This window comes from Salmo salar, chromosome 16 (assembly GCF_965601325.2).
Source record: "Salmo salar chromosome 16, fSalSal1, whole genome shotgun sequence".
NCBI lineage: Eukaryota > Metazoa > Chordata > Actinopteri > Salmoniformes > Salmonidae > Salmo > Salmo salar.
Genome location: NC_138306.1, coordinates 3,911,912 through 3,924,798, shown reverse-complemented (window position 1 = coordinate 3,924,798; position 12,887 = coordinate 3,911,912). Strand labels below are relative to the sequence as shown.

The 12,887-nt window shown below is 42.7% G+C and overlaps 1 pseudogene across 1 annotated transcript in view; it reads left to right on the top strand.

The window, feature by feature from the left end:
* LOC106573132 (endoplasmin-like) overlaps positions 1-12,609 on the top strand; it is a 31,156-nt pseudogene extending 18,547 nt beyond the window's left edge. The window contains exons 5-17 of the transcript XR_014381033.1: positions 1,922-2,038; positions 2,305-2,636; positions 2,859-2,975; positions 3,230-3,311; positions 3,449-3,563; positions 3,755-3,975; positions 4,160-4,222; positions 4,409-4,672; positions 5,155-5,400; positions 9,167-9,303; positions 9,475-9,553; positions 12,282-12,495; positions 12,586-12,609. The product of XR_014381033.1 is annotated as an endoplasmin-like (transcript). The remainder of the gene's footprint in view (positions 1-1,921; positions 2,039-2,304; positions 2,637-2,858; positions 2,976-3,229; positions 3,312-3,448; positions 3,564-3,754; positions 3,976-4,159; positions 4,223-4,408; positions 4,673-5,154; positions 5,401-9,166; positions 9,304-9,474; positions 9,554-12,281; positions 12,496-12,585) is intronic.
* The last annotated feature ends 278 nt before the right edge of the window (positions 12,610-12,887 follow it).

Here is a 12,887-nt window from a genome sequence, read left to right as displayed (position 1 = left end):
CATGTCTCGCTCCATCCACCAACGCCACGTTGCACCACAGACTGTCCAGGAGTTGGCGGATGCTTTAGTCCAGGTCTGGGAGGAGATCGCTCAGGAGACCATCTACCACTGATCAGGAGCATGCCCAAGCATTGTAGGGAGGTCATACAGGCACGTGGAGGCCACATACTACTGAGCCTCATTTTGACTTGTTTTAAGGACATTACATCAAAGTTGGATCAGCCTGTAGTGTGGTTTTTCCACTTTAATTTTGAGTGACTCCAAACCCAGACCTCCATGGGTTGATAAATTGGATTTCCATTGATTATTTTTGTGATTTTGTTGTCAGCACATTCAACTATGTAAAGAAAAGTATTTAAGATTATTTCTTTCATTCAGATCTAGGATGTGGTGTTTAAGTGTTCCCTTTATTTTTTTGAGCAGTATAGTATACTGTATGTTAGTGTGGGTGTTCAAACACAGCCAATGACTCTGTCGGTGTGATCGAGGCATTAGGCTACTTTGCGGTTGTCACTAGTTACCACAGGCACCAAAAAAATAATAAATGCAAAAATGTGCTTTTTGGTCTAAAGGTTAAGTTAAGAAGCTAAATTGTAGAAATGGACAGGGTTTATGACTTCGTGGCTGTGGTAACTAATGTTAGTGGCGACCCTACTTTGCAAACTACTAGTGGCATTTTCAAATTGGTGAACCTAGGCTATTACCCCCCCCCACTAGACTGACCGCTTCCACACTGAAAATATGCTAAAACATTATGTAGTTCGATAGACTTTATTTTTCATCTGAATCATTAAGCCTAGGCCTACTCACCAAACGGATGTCCTGGCCATAATTCATCCCATAGTGTTCAATGTAGAATTGTTAATCCATTTAGAAAATTCAGAACAGGCTTAATTAACTAAATCGATCGTCTGTATATTGGAAAGACCGATTTTGGTTTGTAACCATGATTTCTTTCAACTTTCCAAATTGAGCCCTGTTTCAAATGAGTACTCTTTGAATAACTGTTCTTGACATGATGTGAATCACTTCGGTCTAATCTGACCTATTTTATTCTAACATGATTATTTTTTTTTTACCAAAAAATGTGTCTTGGATGTGTTAAGGTCTCGGGGAAATAAGAGCAGATTGTCTGTTAAATTAAATTAAATTAACAAAACAAGGCCATGCAATTGTGTAACCATAGGCTTCTACAAGTGGTACACTGCTGACGTTATTACCTTTTTTTTTGAAGATTCTGTTCCACAATCTAACCAGTTGATATTAGTTTCAATAAATTAATCTTAAATTACAATTTATTGACTGAAAATGAGGCAATTAGGATTCGTTATCTGTAATTATGATAAATTGGGCATGGTTGGTGTGTAGTGAAATGTTGCTTTTCTAAAAATGGCTTGTATACATTTTATTTTGTAGTCCTCCAGAAAAATCATGCCAGTACTTGGAACAGTCAAAGGTCATATGACCATCCCAAATCAACTGCGGCCGGTAATATCAAAGTCTCTGCAATTAGTGTGTGGTTTCATAGTGTAGTGGGTTTAGCCATTCACTGTGGGAATGATTCAAGTGTAGCCTTTTCCCATGATCTAAGTGTGATCTCGGACTGAATTTTAACTTTTTAGATTGGAATCATTTTAATTGAAGGTTAACCACATTACAATGATTGAGACTATTTTTATATCAGGTGACCCCACATGGGGACGCAAGCCCTAGTTTGGGAGCCACTGGCCTAACCACTATGCTGCATCAGTAAGCCTACAGAATAATGCTTATTGCTAATAGCACACCTGCCTGATAATAGGAACTGTAGGCTATCCTTTTGAAAGAGTGGTCCCTAAATGCAGATTGTGGATTTGATCAAACCAAGGGGGTAAATGGATATAAGTCAACCATAACCATCCTTTACTCCTGTGTGTTGTAGATCTTCTTGAGGGAGTTGATATCCAACGCCTCTGATGCTCTGGATAAGATCAGACTGATGTCTCTGACCAACGAGGATGCACTGGCAGGCAATGAGGAGCTCACCATCAAGATCAAGGTGTTTCATGGTCCTCACAGGTTCAATCTCAACTCACATTCCGTACTGGAGAATGTCCAAAGTTTCTCCTTTCAGACCTTCTCCAGTGGGTTTTGAGACTGTTAGGAGAGGATGCAAGGAATCAAGTAAAGCTGAATTGAGGAAGAGCCAAACGCCTTAACTTTGTAAATGTTTTTGACTGATCCATTCTACAAGACATGGGAATCATAAGATAAATACTATTAGGACTTCTGAGCTTGAGCTTTTCTTAATTTTCTCCTCCCCAGATGGACAAAGAGAAGAACATGCTCCACATCACTGACACGGGCATCGGCATGACCAAAGAGGACTTGGTCAAGAACCTGGGTACCATCGCCAAGTCAGGCACCAGCGAGTTCCTCAACAAGATGACGGAGATTGAAACCGAGGGCCAGTCCACCTCTGAGCTTATTGGCCAGTTCGGCGTGGGCTTTTACTCTACCTTCCTGGTTGCCGACAAGGTGATCGTGTCTTCAAAGCACAACAATGGCACACAGCACATCTGGGAGTCTGACTCCAATGAATTTTCTGTCATTGAGGACCCTCGCGGGGATACGCTCGGCAGGGGCACCACCATCACGTAAGTGCCTCCAATGGCGTACTCTCAAAAGTGAAAACCCCGCCCATCTGGCAGTGCTCCAAGTATTTAAGTTTTGAATACTTGGTGATGGTATTCATACAGTGGCCATGATTTCAATGAACTACTTATGTAGCATTGAAAGATAAAATGACACGGGACAAAAGCCCACAATGAAATCCAATGTACAAAGCCTTGCATTTAGCATTTGTTCTACTCTTCCAGGTTGGTGATGAAGGAGGAGGCTACAGATTACCTGGAGCTGGAAACCATCAAGAACCTGGTCAAGAAATACTCACAGTTCAACTTCCCCATCTACATCTGGGCCAGCAAGGTATAGGAGTGGAACTATACTATAATTTACTGTACATTATCTCCTGTCCTCTCATCTGCACTGATTGGAAACATTATGGTGCTAGTTGCTCATCATCACTGGCTTTCATGTGGTCTGTTTTCAGATCAGTGCAGATGGAGAGGATGGATTTGAGACAACTGAGGGTGTCATAGTTCGTTGTCAATGGCACAACCCATGGTGTTTTAATAGCAGTGAGCTGTGGAAATAACATTTTGCCATGTTCCCTACTCTCCCTACCCAGACAGACTGTTGAGGAGCCCATTGAGGACACTGAGGTGGAGAAAGATGAGGTAGAGGTAGAGGAAGAGGACAAGCCCAAGAAGGTTAAAACAAGAGTTTTTATTTTGTTTCCCAAACTCTCCTTCAGTTTATTTGATCCATTCCAATAGTAGCACACCTAAGCCATCAACTTGATAAGTGACTTTTTAAATACCTAAGCAACTTCATTCCTTTCGTCCAGGCTGAGAAGACCGTGTGGGACTGGGAGCTGATGAACGACATCAAGCCTATCTGGACGAGACCAGCCAAAGAAGTAGAGGAGGATGAGTACAAAGCCTTCTACAAGACTTTCTAAGGTATGCAGTCTGCACCTCCTTTTGACATTACTTCTTTCTACTGAGTTTTTCTTAGCTAATGTGCCTTTATTTTTTTCTCTTTGGGTTCTTAGTTTACTGAAACATTGACAACTGCTGATATAAAAAGGGCTTTATAAATCAATACATTTGATTGGTGTTCGAATTGTATTGATTTTTCAATCTTCCCTCAGATGAGGATGAGACAGATGAGCCCCTCTCCCACATCCACTTCACAGCTGAGGGTGAGGTCACCTTCAAGTCCATCCTGTTTGTCCCCACTGCTGCCCCCAGGGGCATGTTCGAGTATGGAACCAAGAAGAACGACTTCATCAAGCTGTTTGTCCGTAGAGTCTTCATCACTGATGATTTCAATGACATGATGCCCAAATACCTGAACTTTGTCAGGGGAGTGGTGAGTGACGGAGCTTCTAGGGCTATGGAGGCTTGGATCAATAAAGGAAATTGAAAACGTTAGTTTACGATCTGAATTGACTGAATAGAAATGTATTTGACCCTGGACCCTGCTGTACAGTTGAATGATAGTTAATTTAATACTTAAGTTTCTCTGATTTATGATAATGTGATTGTTTGGTTAGGTGGACTCTGATCTGCCACTGAATGTGTCAAGAGAAACCCTGCAGCAACACAAGTTGCTCAAGGTGAGCCGCTCCAATCTCAAATGAGCAAGTTCAGACTGTTACTGAAATGTTTCGGTCAGATCTCTTCTCTTTGGTGCTTATAGAAGATGATTTCAACATAAGTAATTTTATCATTAACTAATGTAGTGAATGATATGAGCTTCATAATTAAAGCCCCTTCCTCCCTTACGTTTCCCCTCCATCCAGGTCATTCGTAAGAAGCTGGTGCGTAAGACCCTGGACATGATAAAGAAGATTGCAGAGGAGCAGTACAATGAGAAGTTCTGGAAGGAGTTTGGTACCAACATTAAACTGGGTGTGATCGAGGACCACTCCAACAGGACTCGTCTGGCCAAACTGCTGCGTTTTCAGACCTCCAACAGCGACACAGTGCTGGCCAGCCTGGAGCAGTACGTAGAGAGGATGAAGCAGGACAAGATCTACTTCATGGCCGGGACCAGCCGCAGGGAGGTGGGTAGAGTTTGACTTTGAACACTCCCCTCCGTATAGTATAGAGGCAAATTAAAGGTTTTTGTTTCACTGTCCAAGTACATACGCAGGGGAGTGTACTGTAGGTATAGGTGATTCTTGTGTAATGGTATGTATAACAGATGAAGGGGAAGTGGGTCCAGCTGTACTTCAAGGCCAGGACCAGCTACAAGGAAGTGGGTAGAGGGTGGACCATGAACTGGATGAATTAAAATGCGATCCTCTAACTTTTCCCTTGACTTTTCCTCCCTTACCTTGAATATACATTTTCAACCGAGGTCAAGGTAAGGAAGAAAGTCGCATCGCCGAAAATCTGAATCAACCACTCTCAGCTGGTCCCAATTCGCTCACTACTCCTTTCCTTTGGCCCTTTGTTTGCAGCTCTGTAAGGAGTAATATAGTCAAGGTTAATATAGCCAAGGTTCCTACCCTTGTCTTCCCTTGTGTAATGTCCTCTCCCCCAGGCTGAGTCTTCTCCCTTCGTAGAGAGTCTGTTGAAGAAGGGTTATGAGGTGATCTACCTGACAGAGCCAGTGGATGAGTACTGTGTCCAGGCCTTGCCAGAGTTCGACGGTAAGCGCTTCCAGAACGTGGCCAAGGAGGGCATTAAGTTTGACGAGAGCGACAAGGCCAAGGAGACCAGGGAGGTCCTGGAGAAGGAGTACGAACCCCTCACCACCTGGATGAAGGACAGCGCCCTCAAGGACAAGGTAACATGCAGATCATGAATGTAAAGACCAGACTTCAGAGAACTTTTTTCCCCAGACTGTTTAGTCATGATTAGGGCTGTGGCGGTCATGACGTTGTCAGCCTGTTGTCATGCAAAAGACTGCCAATCTCACGGTAATTTACCTTTTAATAAACATGTTTAGCATCTCCAGGCCTCTACACATAATTAAACTTAACCAAATAAAATGTTTCACATTCCGGAGCGCATGTGCCACAGGTGACTAGTGGCACCTTAAGTGGGGAGGATGGACTCATAGTAATGGCTGGAATGGAATAAATATAATGGTATCAATCGTTCCACAAATGCATGCATTTAATACCATTCTATTCACTCCATTCCAGACATGGAGCTGTTCTTCCCTCAGCAACCTCCTGTGGAGTGTGCATATGAAGTGGCTATGTTGAGTGGAAAAGTGATCATTTGAAACGGATTCTATAGGCTAGATTTAGTTATTTGGTGAATTGAGTTGTGAATGATGCAACCATGTATTGAGATAGTTAAAGAAAAAAAAAGCTTGCGTTCTGTTCGTTGCCTCGGGCTGCACAGCTGTTCTCGCAAGTGATCATCTTTTCACCAATCAGATTGATCTCAATTTAATTTTGTCTTCAATATTATGTAAAATTAGTTTAGATTTAGAATGGAGGCTGCACGCTTTCCTGCCGGTGTGTTTCAATGATGCCGGTTGGCAACTGTTTGGAGCATGCTCTCCCTGTGCGACAGGTGATATTCTGCCCAAACTGTAACCCTGTTCTTGTAGCTACCCAGTTCTTATTTTGGGAAATTAAATAAACTCAGCAAAAAAGAAACATCCCTTTTTCAGGATCCTGTCTTTCAAAGATAATTCGTAAAAATCCAAAACTTCACAGATCTTCATTGTAAAGGGTTTAAACGCCGTTTCCCATGCTTGTTCAATGAACCATAAACAATGAATGAACATGCACCTGTGGGACGGTCGTTAAGACACTAACAGCTTACAGACGGTAGGCAATTAAGGTCACAGTTATGAAAACGTACGACACTAAAGAGGCTTTTCTACTTACTCTGGGGAAAAACAGAAGAAAGATGCCCAGTGTCCTTGCTCATGTGTGAACGTGCCTTAGGCATGCTGCAAGGAGGCATGAGGACTGCAGATGTGGCTAGGGCAATGAATTGCAATGTCCGTATTGAGACGCCTAAGACAGCGCTACAGAGAAACAGGACGGACAGCTGATAGTCCTCGCAGTGGCAGACCACGTGTAACAACACCTGCACAGGATCGGTACATCCGAACATCACACCTGCGGGACAGGTACAGGATGGCAACAACTGCCAAAGTTACACCAGGAACGCACAATGCCTCCATCAGCGCTCAGGCTGTCCACAGTATGCTGAAAGAGGCTGGACTGAGGGCTTGTAGGCCTGTTGTAAGGCAGGTCCTCACCAGAAATCAACGGCAACAATGTTGCCTAGGGGCACAAACCCACCGTCGCTGGACCAGACAGGACTGGCACAAAGTCTCTTCACTGACGAGTTGTGGTTTTGTCTCACCAGGGGTGATGATCGGACTTGCATTTATGATCGAAGGAATGAGCGTTACACCGAGGCCTGTACTCTGGACGGGATCGAGGTGGAGGGTCCGTCAAGGTCTGGGGTGGTGTCACAGCATCATCGGACCGAGTGTCATTGCAATGACAATCTCAACACTGTGCGTTACAGGGAAGACGTCCTCCTCCCTCGTGTGGTACCCTTCCTGCAGGCTCATCCTGACATGACCCTCCAGCATGACAATTCCATCAGCCATACTGCTCGTTCTGTGCACGATTTCCTACAAGACCGGAATGTCAGTGTTCTGCCTTGGCCAGCGACACTTCTAAGACCTGTTGGCTCGGAGGGCTAGGTGCATAAACCAGAGTGCATAAAAATACATTACTGTGACTCAAAGGTCACGTGGGATTTTACTGCAGTGAGTGCCTAGGGAAAGTATTCAGACCCCTTGACTTACACATTTTGTTAGGCAGTGTTATTCTAAAATGTATTTGTTTTTTCCTCAACCTATACTCAATACCCCATAATGACAAAGCAGAAACGGGTTTAGGAAATGTTGCTTATTTATTAAAAAATAATAAATATTACATTGACCTAAGTATTCAGACCCTTTAAAAAGTACTTTGTTGAAGCACCTTTGGTAGCGATTACAGCCGTGCGTCTTGGGTATGACGCTACAAGCTTTGCAAATCTGTATTTTGGGAATTTCTCCCATTCTTCTCTGCAGACCCTCTCCAGCTCTGGTTGGATGGTGAGCGTCGCTGCACAGCTATTTTCTGGTCTCTCCAGAGATATTCGATCGGGTTCAAGTCCAGGCTCTGGCTGGGCCACTCAAGGACATTCAGAGACTTGTACCAAAGCCACTCCTGCGTTGTCTTGGCTGTGTGCTTAGGGTCGTTGTCCTGTTGGAAGGTGAACCTTCGCCCCGGTCTGAGGTCCTGAGCACTCTGGAGCAGGTTCTCTGCACTTTGCTCCGTTCCTCTTTCCCTCGATCCTGACTAGTCTTCCAGTCACTGCCACTGGAAAAACATCCCCACAGCATGATGCTGCCACCACCATGCTTCACTGTAGGGATGGTGCTAGGTTTCCTCCAGACCTGATGCTTAGCATTCAGGCCAAAGAGTTCAATCTTGGTTTCATCAGACCAGAGAATCTTGTTTCTCATTGTCGGAGTCTTTCGTTGCCATGTGGAAAACTCCAAGCGGGCTGCCATTTGCCTTTTACTGAGGAGTGGCTTCCGTCTGGCCACTGTACCATAAAGTCCTGATTGGTGCTGCAGAGACGTTTGTACTTCTCGAAGGTTCTCCCATCTCCACAGAGGAACTCTAGAGCTGTCATTCATCAGGTTCTTGGTCACCTCCCTGACAAAGGCCCTTCTCCCCCGATTGCTCAGTTTGGCTGGGCGGCCAGCTCTAGGCATTTTGGTGGTTCCAAACTTCTTCCATTTAAGAATGCATGCCACTGTTCTTGGGGACCTTCAATGCTGCAGAAATGTATTGCTACCGTTCCCCATATTTGTGATCTGACACAATCTTTTCTCTGCGCTTTTTCTCTGACATGCACTGCCAACTGTAGGACCTTTTTATATAGACAGGTGTGCCTTTCCAAATCATGTCCAAGCAATTGCATTTACCACAGGTAGACTCCAAGGTGTAGACACATCTCAATGAAAACAGGATGCACCTGAGCTCAATTGAGTCTCATAGCCAAGGGTCTGAATACTTACGGATTTTTTTTAAACCTGCGTTTGCTCTGTCATTATGGGGTATTGTGTAGATTACTGAAGATTTGTATTCATTTAATCCATTTTAGAATAAGGCTGTAACATAACAAAATGTGGAAAAAGCCAAGTGGTCTGAATACTTTCCGAAGACGTATGACTCATGACTGCCAGTGTGGCAGTAATATGGTCACCGCAACAGCCCTTGTCATGATTAAAAACATGCTCAACGGTGAATCCAGCCCTAAATGTTTTGATGAAATGTAAAAAAAATATATATATAATTACCTAGGCAAGTCTTAAGTACAAATTCTTATGTACAATGACTGCCTAGGAACAGTGGGTTAACTGCATCCAGGGGGAGAAAAACAGATTTTTACCTTGTCAGCTCGGATTCAATCTAGCAACCTTTTGGTTACTGGCCCAACACTCTAACCACTAGGCTATTTGTCATATATTGTGGGAAACCTTTTCTTATTTGCCAATTTTATTTTTTCTTTAGATTGAGAAGGCTATCCTGTCCCAGAGGCTGACCAAGTCTCCCTGTGCCCTGGTAGCCAGCCAGTATGGCTGGTCCGGTAACATGGAGAGGATCATGAAGGCACAGGCCTACCAGACAGGAAAAGACATCTCCACAAAGTGAGTGATCACTATGCACTTCAGGTAGCATTCTGAAGTGTTGAGCTTTTGTGTAACATCAATCTGTCAATGGGAGACTTGCATGAATGAGGTAAACCTGGCTCTCACTTCATCATACCACCCTTTGATCCTTCTTGATCTTTTTTTTTGTGTTCTGCTTTGTATTTCCAGTTATTATGCAAGCCAGAAGAAAACATTAGAAATCAACCCAAAGCACCCGCTCATCGAGGAAATGCTGAAACGCATTACTGTAAGTATCACATACACACAACCTTGTGAAGCTGTGTTCATAATACTCCATCTCAACCTGATTATTGAGTGGTGCCAATGTGGTCCAAGCCAGAACGTTTCTCATCACTTAAGTGATGTCTGTAATACAACAATATTATTGATCCATTATACAGAGCTCCCAAGGTATTGGGACAGTACCCTTTTTTTGTTTTGGCTTTGTACTCCAGCACTTTGGATTTGAAATTATGTTATGACTGAGGTCAAAGTGCAGACTGTCAGTATTCACCTGATCTGGATGAAAATACCCTCAGATGAAACGCTTAGAAATTATAGCACTTTTTGTACATAATTGCCCCCCCCCCCCCCCCATTTTAGGGGACCAAATTATTGGAACAATTTCACTTATGTGGATTAAAGTTCAGTGTTTGGTCCCATGTTCATAACGTGCAATGACTACATTAAGCTTGTGACTCTACAAATGTTTGTTTTGGTGGTTTGATTTATTTTGTGCTCGATTTAGAAATAAATGGTTAATGTATTCATTTTGGAGTCACTTCTATTGTGAATAGGATGTTTCTAAACACTTCTACATTAATGTGGATGCTACCATGATTACGGATAATCCTGACTGAATAATGAGGTGAGAAAGTTAAACGCATCATACCCCCAAGAAATGCTAACATCTCACCATTATAACAGGGGAGGATACTGTTTCTGTTATTGTAATGGGGTACCGTAATTTCCGGACTATGAGCCGCAACTTTTTTCCACGCTTTGAACCTCGCGGCATAAACAATGACGCGGCTAATATGGATTTTTCCCGCTTTCAATTTTTTTCCCCCCAAAACACACTCTGTGACGTGCTCAGTTTTTTTGGGGCGGCATGAAGCTTTCATTAGACCAATGAAATTGCCGAACGGGTTAAGGTCAAACAACTTTTTTGTTTACTGTGTAGATTAAATCGAGCGCTCTCAAACTTCCCATCATTCTGATTACGGTAGTCATTTTGTCACCCTCATGGCAAAGACATGGAGAAATGCATATGATGCAGCTTTCAAGTTGAAGGCGATTGATCTGGCTGTTGGAAAAGGAAATAGAGCTGCTACACGGGAGCTTGGTCTTAATGAGTCGATGATAAGACGTTGGAAACAGCAGCGTGAGGAATTGACTCAGTGCAAAAAGACAACTAAAGCTTACTGCAAATTTTTTATTTTTTGTTACAAGCCGTGTTTAGTTAAATCCTGTGTAAAGCTCATTTGTTTCAATGTACCGGTAGGCACCTGCGGCTTATAGACATGTGCGGCTTATTTATGTTCAAAAAGTGCTGTAATTTCTAACTGGTTCAACCAATATGGATGGCCTCCAATTTAAAGCGGAGTCTGCACTTTAACCTAATTTTATCCTTCCATTACGTGTCACTCTCCCAATACTTTTGGAGCTCACTGATAGACACTGACAACTGAAATGGTAAATGTTGCTGTCACTCTGATCTGTGGGCAGGTATTACTGTTTTTTGTTCAATACACTAACTGGATGTCACCCTCGACAAGTGTCTGCTAATAGTGTTGGAGTAGTGAACTACATGTAACTTAACAACATTTTGCAGTAGCTTGGTGGTAGTTGAACATAATTCATATCTAGGTAGTGTTTTCAGTAGTACATTTTTCTCTCCATGTAACAGTGTAGCAAACTACACCCATATTTTATTTTTGTTAAAGTTGTGAAGTAGGCAATTTCATTTTTTCAGCATCAGACCTGGGCCCAGTTTCCCAAAAGCATATTTAAAGCTAAGTTGTTCGTTAGAACCTTCGTAGTAGCATCGTTAAATCTCAGAGCGGTTTCCCAAAACCGTAATTATTAATGTTGTGCTTGAAAATGCTCGTAATCGAACATAAACCATGTGATACTAAGTCTCTGACTGCTTAACTTCAGAACAAAATTGACTAGAAAACAAAGTTGCTATTGTCTTAATACAACCAACCTATAAAAAGATTCTTCAAATTAACTGAGATGGCTGAATTAAAATATAAACGCTAGAATATAGGCCTATTTCAGTCATATTGAAATGCATTTCATGTTCCATTTTGCTACTTGTAGGCTACGTCTAACTTGTCTCCCTTATATTTCATGTGTAGCCACTTTAATAGTGGTAGTTTTTCTCTAGGAGCTGATCCCTTGTCAATATTGTGAAATGTAAAGGTAAAAATTTGATGGAGAAAGCGACTCAGAGGGCAGCGCTCCCTTTCTTTCGAACCTATCAGTATCGTCACATGCTCCAATGACTCACTTAGAAAAGTCACTATCTGCGTGGTGTTTTGGGAAACGCATGTTACATCCTCGGCCGTTGTAGGAACGATTAATTGTTATAACACTCGTAAGCTTAAGTTCCGTCACTATCTGGGAAACCGGGCCCTGCCACATTCTCACTTAGTCCATTTGTTTTTGGTGTTTAATAGGTTGTTACATTCTGTTAACATATGACCCCAAAGTGACTTGTTCTTGCAATTTGTAGTCTTGACATTTCCGATATACATATGATTAAAAATTAAGTCGTTTGGATGTAGTAAACTGTTTTTTCAAAGAGAATTTCACTTAAATAGTTTACTTTTAAGGTTAGCTTTAGTTCAGCTTAACTTTCAGTGTGAAGTAATTGGTAGCTTGGTAAACTCTTAAGAATAGCTTCCCCAACACTGCTACTAAATGACTCGAACTGTAAATATAACTAACTTGTATTCCTCTCCCCATAGACTGATGGCGAGGACCAGACTGCCTCAGACCTGGCCATGGTGTTTGAGACGGCCACGCTGCGTTCAGCCTACCAGCTTCAAGGCCTATGGAGACAGGATTGAACGCATGCTGCGGCTCAGTATGAACGTGGACCTCAACGAACAGGTTGAGGAGGAGCCTGAAGAGGCAGCAGAGGCTGAGGAAGAAGAGGAAATTCAAGATGAGGATGAATTGGTATGTTTCTAAGTACAACAAATATGTTTAGGCCAGTATCCACACATTAAGTCCTGTTACTAACCTTTTTCCTTCCTCTTTCCCATACAGGTAACAGATAAAGATGAATTATAAAGCACTAAATGAGTGGGGGTGTCATGATGGACCTATCCTGGAGCTGAGCCACAATCAAGACCACCCATGGCCAACCAAGTCCTAGCCTTGAAATTCAGACTGAATATAGCTTCATTCTGTATGTTTCATTCCATTATTTATGAATTAGTCATTACGACAGTGTGATTCAGTCTGGATTTCCAGGATAGACAAGATGACCAATGGTCAGTGAAGACTAGCCGGGTCCCAGATCTGTTTGTGAGGTCTTGCCCAACCGATCAGGCTAAGTCGAGACATTG